The sequence below is a fragment of the Colobus angolensis genome, unplaced genomic scaffold (assembly GCF_000951035.1).
Source record: "Colobus angolensis palliatus isolate OR3802 unplaced genomic scaffold, Cang.pa_1.0 Scaffold136, whole genome shotgun sequence".
Classification (NCBI taxonomy): domain Eukaryota; kingdom Metazoa; phylum Chordata; class Mammalia; order Primates; family Cercopithecidae; genus Colobus; species Colobus angolensis.
Window position 1 is genome coordinate 4,137,036 of NW_012114444.1, and position 12,025 is coordinate 4,149,060.

Here is a 12,025-nt window from a genome sequence, read left to right on the forward strand (position 1 = left end):
TGCTCTCCCATGGGTCACAACAGCCTTGAAGGTGCAAGCTTAGTCTGTTTCTCCCAGGCCCAGTGTGCTGGAGTAGAGTTAACCCATATGTGTTTGTGGATTCTCCATTTGCTTTTTTGCCATATCTTATCGTCTAACAGCTTGTTTTCAAAACATGTTTTCAGCCGAAGTCTTTTCTTCTGTTAGTACTGCCTTGCCCTCCTCTACCTCCCCATGTGAACTTGGATTTGCTTTTACGTTCTAATGAGGTGTAAATGAATCTATTTTATAGATTAAATTCCAGCTAATTTGACTCCTGGGTCAGTTTCAGCCATTTGGGGTGTTGACATGCCCTCCTGCAAAACAATGTTGGTTTGTACAAATCATAAAATGGACTTTTACTGGAAGGGGCCTGGGATAAAAAGAGAATGTCATTCAAAGTTTCCACAGATCACAGCCTCTGGTGTGGTCTCGCTTTGTTCACCACCCCCCACCCTATTACCATGGAGAACTGAAAGTCCATAAAAGGGATTAGGCATGGAGAACGTGCAATTTTGTTACTTTCCTGGAACAGCATCTTTTTAGGTGTCTCATGGACTGCTTTGTGATACTTAAGCAGTTGTTCATGTTTCAGTTTCTGGGTAGATGAGTTTATCGCATATTGCACAAATGAGAAAGAAAGTATTGTTAGGGGCATTTTCTCCCTCAAAGCTGTGAGATCAGTTGGCCCCTAGAACCCTGCAGGGGCTCGTTGGGTGCCTCCCTCAGGACTCTCAGACAAGGAGAGCTTAGGGCTCTCCCCGGGCTTAGGTGCTCAGGGGTTTTGGTGTAGACCCAACCCAGGGTCAATAATCTGATTCTATGATATAATGCTAATTAAATGGAAGCACCAATGCCTACCTGGGCCAGAAATAACAAGGCTCAACATTTTGCATCTTTGTGGTCATGAAGAAAGGGCAACATCCTGCAGTGATCGCCATTTCCTGCTCTTCACCCCGTCACTCTCCCACTGCACTGATGCATGTTCACTTCCCTCTCCCGTGGTCATATCCCGTGGTCTCTGGGGTGGGGCATGTGAAACAGAGGGCTCTGGGGGAATCAGTTGCCAGGCCCTGTTTTCCAGCCTCTGTGAGGCTCCTCAGCCCCACCAGCACATGAACGAATGAAACTCCTTTACTCTTCTCAGATATGCTACCTGCAAGGCAGAGGCCCTGCCATGGAAGCATACCGGCACCGTAGCTTGCCACAGGGGCCAGGAGATGTGTTGAAATGGACCTTCCTGATTTCGGGACTGCAATCTGAGATGATGCTTTACATCCATAGCCATTGTCATTTTCAGAGAAACAGATAATATTATCCTGGCAAAAGGTTCGCAGTCACAGTTGGACGTAAATTTCCCCCAAACGTCCATATCCTTTGAATGATGGCACCACTAATGTTGACTTTAGAAAAAAAGGTTCCAAATGGAATGCTCCCAGATTAAAATATAGTATCTATCTTTATTCACATGATAGTTTATCTCAAATAAAATCTCCAAGCTACATTTTAGGAAGCAGATTCAGTGGCAGGCCACAAAATTTATCTCTGGAGAGAAAGACATGAAAATACATATAAAAGTCGTTGCCATCAGCACAAAAGAGGGAGGGAATTTATAGAACTGCAGCCTTCATCAGATTTGAAATCTGGGTTCCTCCAGGCATCCTGAATGGCTTTTACCAGGAGGCTGTGCTTGACGGAAAGGAAAATGGACCCTAGTTAATGTTCCTTGAATATCCACTGTGCTCATGTGTGCCAAGAGCTTGGCCCCCCACGTCATCACCTGTTAAGTAATGCAGGAACAGTTAGGGAATTGAAGCCTACAAAACCTGGGAGGAAAACCAAACCACCACCTTTAGCCATGGCAGAAAGCAGCAGCAGTCACTGAATATTTGCTGTGTGTTGGGCTGTGTGCAAAACACTATCCCCATTTTTCAAAGAAGCTGAGGCACAGAGATGTTGAGAAACTTGGCTAAGGTCACACAGCTCATGGGAAACTCAGGGTGCAAATGCAGGGAGTGGTTGCAGGGCCACAGCTCTTATTCTGCCCAGATGCCCAGATCTGCCCTTGGTGGGTAACACTCCCCTCCTCTCCTCTCGCACGTGGCACCCACAAGTCCCGGGTCTGGTGTCGTCTCTCCTTCTGAAGTCCTTAATCTGTCCTCAAATCATCTTTTAAATGTTCTGTAACTCCTAAGACAGCGGGGAGCACTGCACTCTTCTGTAAAGAATCTGATGAAAAAATAAGGACTCTTTCCCCCTCAAAAGTGCACATACCGACTAGCCTTGCAATCCTGTCTGCAGAACCACACAAACCCCCTAAAACTATCTCTGAGTCTCCAGCTAATAGCTACCTTAAAGGCCCCCTTTTGAGATCTTGCTCATAAAGACACTAAGCATTGGTTGGTTTTAGTTTGGTTTGTGCTAATTAATCTCAAATTACTCAGATCTACCATAGAGAAATTCTATTGATTCCTACTAGATTTGTTTTGTTTTCACCTTGATTCATATTCTAAACTGAATCAAGTTCTGTAGAAAGAACACCCATCAAATGCATCTCCTCAAGGAGTAGAATACCACTATTATAGCCTTAAGCTTCCACCTACAATTTTTACCCCTCAGGAGCTTACTCAACTCAAGAAGGGAGCATTAACTAATTGAATAATTACCATGTTAATGAAGGAGGGTGGAATTCATGCAGCCAATAAGGGGCTTCATCTTGGCCGAATTTCCCCCAGACCGAAGCTGGAGGCGGGATCCCTGGCACCTGCACATCTCCTAAAATCTGAAGGAATGAGGTGCTTAATTCATTCTCTTGATCTGTTGCTTAAGCCATCTAGAGAAATCACCCTCCTGGCTGTATTACATCCAAATTAAATATATTTGCTTATAAGCCCAGAAGATGAGAGCAATCTCAGTGCCATCCACGTTACAAAGGGACTAAGATATGGTGTGGGGGTCTCTGCAGTTGTAGGAATGGCTATGGGGTGCTAAATCACCTCTAATACACTACTGATTTAAGGAACACATTTCTGTTTGGCTTTTGTTCTAGCAGCCGATTTTTTTTCCTCTCTTTTGAATCTATTTTTTTTTTTTTTCCCATCATGGTGTGATCACTGCCTCTATGCTAAATTTGTAGTGAGATGCTGCAGACTTGTGGCCTGTACCTGAATGGATGGGGAGGAAGAGTGAAGGAGGCTGCTGGCTTTCCTTGGGTGTTCTTGCTCACAGCCTGGACAGCAGAGATGGAGTTGAGCACCTCCAGGGCAGGCCTCCATCAGCTGGGGAAAAGCTCCCGAGTATCGTTGCCCAAATTCAGCTCTACCTTTCCTAATCTCAAAGCCGGAATGAACAGCAGCTGGATTTCAGCTTTTCATCTCTCTGGTACAAGTCCACAGAGCTACTTCAAAAGGCTGTGAGTGGAAGGGAGGCCTGTGAGTCCAGGGAAGTTTTAAAATATTTGAGACTTTGAATTATGTGTTTTCACTTCAACTCTGTGACTCAATAACCCCTGCCCCTTTCCACAAATGGTGCCAATCAAGCCTTTTCTTTCTCAAGGGGAACTGAGTGATTTGCAGGGTTTGGAGAAGGTTCCCTGTCCCTAAAGCATCGACCCACTCTGGTAAGATTCATAACTAGCATGCTTTAGGGGCTTATCCTAGTGGGTGACTTTGAGAAGGAGATCAACGTCTTCAAGGGGAAGCAGGTGGAAACACCTTGAGATAGATATCTCCCCAGTCAGGCCAGGCTGGGCAGGGGGAGGCAGAAACAGAAAACACAATGAGTGTTCTTGGCATCCTGCAGTGTGAGGGTCTGTAGTGCCAGCACCAAAGGGGCACTGAGCTCAGGGCAGAGACAGAAGAATACCACGTATTATTAATCATGTTACTGTGAAAATTATTTTAGAAGTTAGTGTTCAATTTTTATTATTATTGGCAACATGGAAGGCACTTAAGGACAGAATTTACTGGGCAACTTTTAGCAGATATTTATCGAACATCACAATGTACTGAGCAATGAACAGAATGAACAAGAGTCCCTGCCTTGATGGAGCTTGCAGTCTCAGAGATAAATAATAACAGCCACCACGTGGCACTGAGAACATGCCAGCTACTATGCTGAGCACTTTTTACATATTAACTCATGAATCCTTCACATAACACTATGAGCTAGACTTTGCTATTATCCTCATTTTGTAAATGAGGAACCAACTGAGAACGGTGAGGTTAAGCCTCTTGTCTCAAATCATCCAAGTGGTAGACCTGGGGGGCTTGAACCCAAGCCTCATGGCTGTGCTACACCATAACATTTTCTGATGTCACAACTGCCCAAATTTGCAAATTCGGATACTATATACACCACCTTAAAACCTACTGGGATGTGGTATAAATATAACAAACCTACTCCCAACAATCGAAAATCACATGAGGGAAGTGGAGAGGGAGGGTCTACACAGGACAGACAGAGAGCTTCAGAGTGGCAGTAAGCATCTAGCTGTTCCCGTCAAATATGACCCAGGCAAGGATTTATACCTCTGAGTTCCAGTTTCCATAAATTTTCTTCACGAAGAGAAAAGTCGCATTGCAGCCATTTGACAGCACCATTATGACATTCTATAGACAATAAATATGAAGATCCTTTGTAAACTGAACCAAGGCAAAGGCTTAGAAGAATCTGAAACAGACTTACTTTTGCTTTCCTTTGTTTGAGCACACGAGTGCTTTACACATTCCACAAGCCTCACATTTGCTCTGCGAATGTGACTCTTCCCGTTCATTTCCACAACTGGGGAACTAAGGTTCAGGGAGGTGAAGCAACCTGCCCAGTGTTTGACAGTGGGAATCGTCCTAATGCCTCATTTTTATACATTTCCCAAATCAATGATGAATACATGCATTTAATACATACTTCACTAAAGTAGAAAACCTACTCTTTGTTGAGCCACTCTGTATACCAAGCATAGTGAAGTCTTTGTGTATCTCATTTAATCCTTGCAACAGCTTTCTCAAGTAATTCTATTACTTTACCATTTGATTGATATAAAAAATGAAGTTGAGAGAGCGTAAATGATCAATCGGTATGTCATCTCAGTTAGCAAGTCGTAAACAGAAAGAGCCGTCGAATCCTTACACATTTGACTCTAGAACTCCAGTCTTCCCTGCTGTACACATCTCTCACGTGTGCTCAAACAAAGGAAACCAAGAGTACGTCTGTTTCACATTCTACTAAGTCTTTGTGTTGGTTCAGTTTACAAAGCATTTTCACGTTTATTGTTTATAGAATGTCATAGTGGCGCTGTCAAACGGCTGCAATAAGACTTTTTCTTTGTAAAGAAAATATATGGAAACTGGAGCTCAGAGGTGTAAATTCTTGCCTGGGTCATATTTCGTACATTAATGCCATATTTTGTGTATTAATGCCACATTGTAGGATTGGAAGTAGGGCAATGGAACTAGGATTCTAATCCGATCTTTCTCTCTCCAAAGTCAGATCATTTGATACCATGATGGATACAGACTTCTGAGCTGAAAGTTTTTTGTTTTGTTTTCAACAGTCTAAAAATATTTTTCCGCTGTCTTCTGGCCTTCATTTTTTTTCTGAGATAGAATCATCAGTTTTCTGAATTGTAATTCCTTGTATGTAGCATGTTAATTTCTCTGGCTCCGTCTATGTTTTTCTCCTTGACTTTGGTTTTTGGCAGTTTAATTATGATGTATCTATATGTTGCCTTCTTTGTATTTATCCTAATGGGTTAGCAGATGTTCCAGTTACCATTGCTGCATAATAAACCATCTCTAAATTTAGTGGCTTAAACAACGGCAACCATTTTCTTATCTCTTACTGTCTTTGCCTCAGGACTCAGGACAGGCAATAGTTCATCTCCACTCGGTAACATCCACAGCTTCAACTGAGGACTTGAAACCTGAGGGCAACTCGAGAGAAGGAGCAGGACACATCAGCAGCTGTCCTCACTCCTGCGTCTGGCCGTTGGTGCTGCCTGTCAGGTGGGACAGCAGTGGAGCTATCAGCAAGAACATCCTCAGGGCCTTCTCCTGCGGCCTCTGCAGCCTCATCGTAGGATGGAGGCTGTGCTCTGAGAGGGAGCACCCCAAGCTCTACCACCTTTTATGACTTATCTCAGAAGTGACAAGGGGTTCCTTTCCTAAATTCCTAGCGCCTACAAAACTCAAGGGAAGGAATATAGACCACTGGGTGTCTGCCACGGTGGTCTCTAAAGGAGGAAATAGAGGAAGCAGTTAAGTTGAAATCCGGCAAGCATTCTACGTTAGGGGCGAACTGGGGCAAGGAACAAGGTGATCCCCTATTCCAAGCTGGTGGTTCAATGGAGGTTATGATAATTCATCAAAGAGGGCATTAGCACAGAAAGACCTAGAACAAGACCCGGTCAGCTGTGGCAGACTGCATTTTCCAAATGTGTCCAGAATGATATCTGCCACAACACATGTTGAGAACGCTGTTGACTTTCTACCCTTGAAGACAGGCAGGTTCGAGGTCATTTGTAACCACAGGTTATGCCGGAGTGGTACGGGGTTACTCTTGAAACCTGGTACTACAAGGTAACATGGTTCTTCCTTATTGGCTGAGACACTTGCTCTCTGACATCTTAGGTGCTATGCACGGAGCTTGATTATCCTGAAACCACCATGATTCGACCCCATGTCATTCCTTTGGCTGCCAGCCCAGTTCAATTCCAAGTTGATGACCAGTGTCAACCGCCAGCCAGTCAACTCTGAACATGTGGCCAGTTGAGCTTTCAAATGATGGCAGCCCTGGCTGACATTTTGTGTGAATAACATAGAGACTGGCTGGTTGAGCCCTTCCCAAATTTCTGACCCGCAACATTGTGAGAAAAATAATCTTAAGCCTCTCAGTTTGGGGACAATTTGTTACTCAGCAATAGAAGTGAAAACATGATCTCAGTAGGACCATGTGACTTGCAGCCACCAGGGTGACGATGGACGTCTCTGTGACACCCGAGGAGGGGATGTGTGAAGGTTCCCAAGGTGCCCTGGAAATCTACAGCTTCCTGCTTTTCCCTGCCACAAACACACAACACACTGTACCCCTACACCTAATCTTTTGGTTTGGAAAGAAACAGAAGGTGATAGAAATCTGAAAGTTGCGACTGAGGTTGACAATCCTAAACACATTATTTCATGAGACTAACTCCAAGATTATTGGCATGAACTAGAATTTTTCTCTCCTTTCTTATAAAGCAAACAGGACAGCTCAGGAGGAAGACTGGAGCGGTTATATACAAAACGTTGACACGCAAATGAAGCAGCCACATGGCCTCTGTATACGGAGAAACGTGTGAGCAAATGTGGGGCCCTAATACAGAATGTCAGCCAGGAAGACGAGGAAGGCAGACCTCCCTAAAACAGTGGCACAAGACACCGGTGGTCATCTTAACAGATATACGCTGACTGATAACCTTCAGAATAGGAAGGAAATGTCAGATCTTAAGAAGGAATTTTAGGGGCGGTCTCACCTTTACCCCTTCTGACTTGCACTTGGTCAGTGTACAACTTCTTCTTCCCACCAGAGTGAAAGAAAGAAAAAAAGAAACAGTTCTCTATGTTAAGGAATATCACCTTGGCCTTTAAATTGTGTTAAAATTATAGCAATGTGAGTTTTCCTGAAACCTTATTACTGTATATTCTAAAACATGAGAGAGGATTCCTTCTGGTCTAGGTACTCACCATCACTCTGAAGGAGCTTCTCACCTCAAGGTGGAGCTCCCCAAACACACGCTGGATTTGTAGTTAAAAATCCACCTGCAGCAGACAGGCCTGAGGTGGGTGGAAGAAGGGGAGAGGCGGTGCCGGAGGTTGGGTGCTCAGCCTTGGGCTGGAAATGAGCAATCAATATGCTAAGTACACGTAAGTCCCATGCAAATCAGCACCTAACCTTTTTGAAGGAAATGTCTGCACCCTTCGCACAAAGGGCTGAGTAGGGACCACAGTTGGGGTTTTCCTGCACCTGTAGGCTGTGAGCTGGAGAGTAAAGGCAAGAAGGCTAATCATTATCTTCTTTAAGATTTTAAAACAACAAACAGAACATGTTCTCCTTTTGTATCTGAGCAACCAGGAAGCTTCACACACACGTGCACACAAACACGTGCACACACATACGCACACACACACACACCTGCTTTCTATCTAACTAGTAATTGTGAAAATAATAAGACCCCCAGTGAGGGTGGAAGGGGGGAGGAGATGGGAAGTTTCAGTCACATTTGTAAAGAAGCGGCTGTCATTTTTGCTTGCCTACGGGTTTTCAATACATACACACAGTGCCTATTCAGCCACCACGTTCACCAATTGGACATTGTTGGGGAAATTATAGGACTCGTTTAGATTTGCGATCTGTGACAGCCAACACTGTGCAGAAAGAAGAGAAGTTCAGACCCCGGGAGAGAAGAAAAGCAGATATTTGGGGAATAAATGAATCAGGATAGGCTTCATCTTCTAAGGCTTTATGCCGAAAATAGTTGCAGGGCATATAGGAAATTAGCCTCCTCCCCAGATCTTTGCAGCAGGTCAGGAGACAGAATCTGCTAAAGCAAACCTGGTTTTGCTGTCACATGGTCAAGGCTGCTGGCGCGAGGAGGAGGGAGTTCAAGTTGCAAGAGTCAAGGTGGGAGGGTGGACTTTGTTTTTTTCCTCACTAACTCTAGTTGATTTTGGGAGGATTGTGTTAAATACCATCTCTACTCACTGCATAGGTCTGAAGGATTTACCTGATACAGCTGAGTCAGACAGACTTAGTTGGGGTCTTGACTCCTTTCAGACAGCCTTGGCTGGGGTCTTGTCTCCTCGGCTTCACATTGTAACTTGGGGCAAGTGTCATGACCTCTCTAACCTTCAGTCTCAGCTATAAAAAGGGCACCGTAACAATAAGCCTGTGATGGCTGCCCTAGCCCACAGGCTGGTAGATAGGAAGTGCTAAAGGCATGCTAGCACCCAATACCCCTTCCACAGATTTTTCTCCCCCTTGATACTAGTTTTTGCTTCCAGTCTGCTAAACAGCATAGCTTGGCCCTGGGGAAGCATTTGGTTTGAAGCCCAGGCAATGAGCAACCCTCTGTCACTTAGGCCTATCAGGGGGACATGTCACCATCTCCCAGAGTCACCTCCGGCCACTTCAGCCAAAGGGACTTCTCCAGGGTCCCAGCAGAGGCCTCCAGTGCAGCCAGCTGTCGATACACCTTGTAGAGCATCCACTCAGCTCTCAGGAAGGGGCTCAGACAGAGGCTCCACTTTGTACATTCTGAAGCATATCTGGCGCAGAGCCCCTGTCCTTCACCAAGGGAGTTGAGGCTGTGGAAGGCAAGCTCATTTGACATTGTGAATTAGAGACTCATTTGGCCACAAACGCTCTGGATGCAGAAGCAGAGTCTCTTGGCTACTCCAGCCCCAGGATCCATCTGCTTCTCTGTGGCGAGATTCCCAGCTACAAGGTGAGATGCCAACATCCCAAGGGTAGAGGTGCCAGCCTCAAGCCAGCATGCACCTTCAGCCAGCTCCAGGCTCTCTTCCCACTAACTTTCTCTGTGATGACCACAGAGCTGTAAGCAGATACGGTGTTCCTTTGCACCTAATGGTACATTTGGACTCCTGGGAGATCAAAAACCTGGAAAAGAGAAAGATCTATGGCTGTGTTTAACAACAAATGGGTATTCAGGTGCCAGTAGGTGTAAGACACTGAACCCAATTCCGAGAAACCATCTTTACTTTGCCAGAACACACAAACACACGAGTGGACTGGTGCCTGAGTGATCTTTTCTTTTTGCAAGACAAGAAGAGCCCTCTGGAATCCTGGAATTCCATCCCTATAAGGAGCCTCTAGACCTGAGAATGGTTCAGTCTCTAGCTTGGCAAAAACCGTAATTCATGACCCTGGATAGTCAGAGCTTCCTGCTATGACAGAATTTGACAATTTCCATTTGGCCAGACACTGACAATGAAAAGAATAAGGGAGAGACTGTAACTGAAACAAGTCTCCCCTCTCATCTCCCAGCAGGTACTAGTGTGGCAGGCTCATGTCTCATGCTCTTGAAGACCTAAATAGGAACACATTTCAAGAGGGTAGGAAGAAATAGCCAAGTTGAGCTCTAGGAGGGGATTGGACTCTGTAAACCTTTAGTCCTCCCTGAATTCACTTGGTTCCTAGAAAACACGCATAGCTCCCAAAAGTTTCCAGAGGGAGGTTTGTGAAATATGTTCATTATGAATTTGTTAATTGCATCAGAGATCAATGCAAACAGAGCATCCCAGCCTCCACTCAGCAATGTCCTCTGGCCTTTGCTGTTTTCTCAGTTCAGCACCTGATGTGGGGTGGGATGGTCCACCCCTCCATACTGAGTCACCTCTAGTCTTTTGCCAACACTACCAGTGCTACCACGCTGGGAAGAAAGGCTCTGGGAACAAGGGCAGAAAGTTTCTGTGGGCAGCGATGCTACCACCAGAAGGTCAACATGCACTGGTGGGAGAAATTCATGGGCAAGAAATGATTAAGTGATTCAATTGATGAGGACATTTTGTTCTTTTGGAATAACTCAGTGGTCATTGTGCCCCAGATCACTCAGTGTGCTTTTCCTTCCTCCTGGTTCACTCACCTAGCTCCACTACATTTAGAAGAGGCTCTTTGCACTTGTCTATGGTCTGGTAAACAAAAAAGGAACAAGGTATCTCAGCTGACAGATGCTGGTTTGAACTGTGTTCCCTTTGCTGGCAAAGGAAAAACCCTCTCTCATCAAGGAAATTGTTTTAGTTCACTTTCATACTGCTATGAAGAAATACCTGAGACTAGGTAATTTATAAAGGAAAGAGGCTTAATGGACTCAGTTCCACATGGCTGGGGAGGCCTCACAATCACGGCAGAAGGTGGAGCAGGAGCAAAGGCACGTATTACATGGCAGCAGGCAAGAGAACACGCGCGGGAGAACCGCTCTTTAGAACCATCAGATCTTGTGAGACTTACTCAACTATCATGAGAAGAGCATGGGAAAAACCCGCTCCCAAGATTCAGTTACCTCCCATGATATGTGGGAATTATAGGAGCTACAATTCAAGAGGAGATTTGGGTGGGGACACAGCCAAACCATACAGTAATTATCAAAAAAGTAGAAGGCTGAAGCCAGGATCACTGAGGATCTAGGTCACAAACCTCCCTGCAAAACTTGAGCACCATGACTTGGTTGTAAGTCCTACCCCTTGGGAAGCTTCATGCCACCAATGGTCCTCTGATTTTTCCCCATGGCCAAATGCATATAAAACAAATTACCTGGGCCAGGCACAAAGGAGAAGTCTTTCTTAGGCGAATTTTCTGGACTTAGGGGTTTTGACCTTATCTCCTATACATATCTATTTATTCCACAAAGTTCATCTAGTCAAGACATACTGGGGCCATGCAGAAATTCTTCTGTAACTGGCAACTGCTTATGAGAAAACATTGTATAAACTTGTGAATGACTTTAGAATGTCTTCCCTTAGAAGGGTGACCAAGGGGCTATAGAAACATGTGTCTAAGCTTTGTGTTAGCTTTGATTAGGAATAAGACTGTTTGGAGTTCAGTGATTAGGAGTTCATATAAAATGAAGTTTCTACCACTGTCAACAAGGAGGACTTCTTTTATGTTTTATTTCCAAGGAGAGAAAATGCATTCTGAGTAGTCATCTGTTATTGAAAAACAAGGTTTTATAGCTGGTGGCCTCGAAATAGTATTCCTCATCTCCCTGCCTCACACCATATAAAAAAATTACTAGATCCAAGGTGGCTAAGAGAGCTAAATAGGAGAGGGGGCACTCTATATATACATGTAGAAATAGAATATAAAGAAATACTAAAAACAAACAGTAATGTTGAAGATGAAAGGTCTTACTAATTAAAACACAAAGGCTACAAACCATAATGGAAATAAATATTTCATCTTTCAGTTGAACAAACTTTCAAAATTTCTTTGTACCATGAATACAGTCTAATGG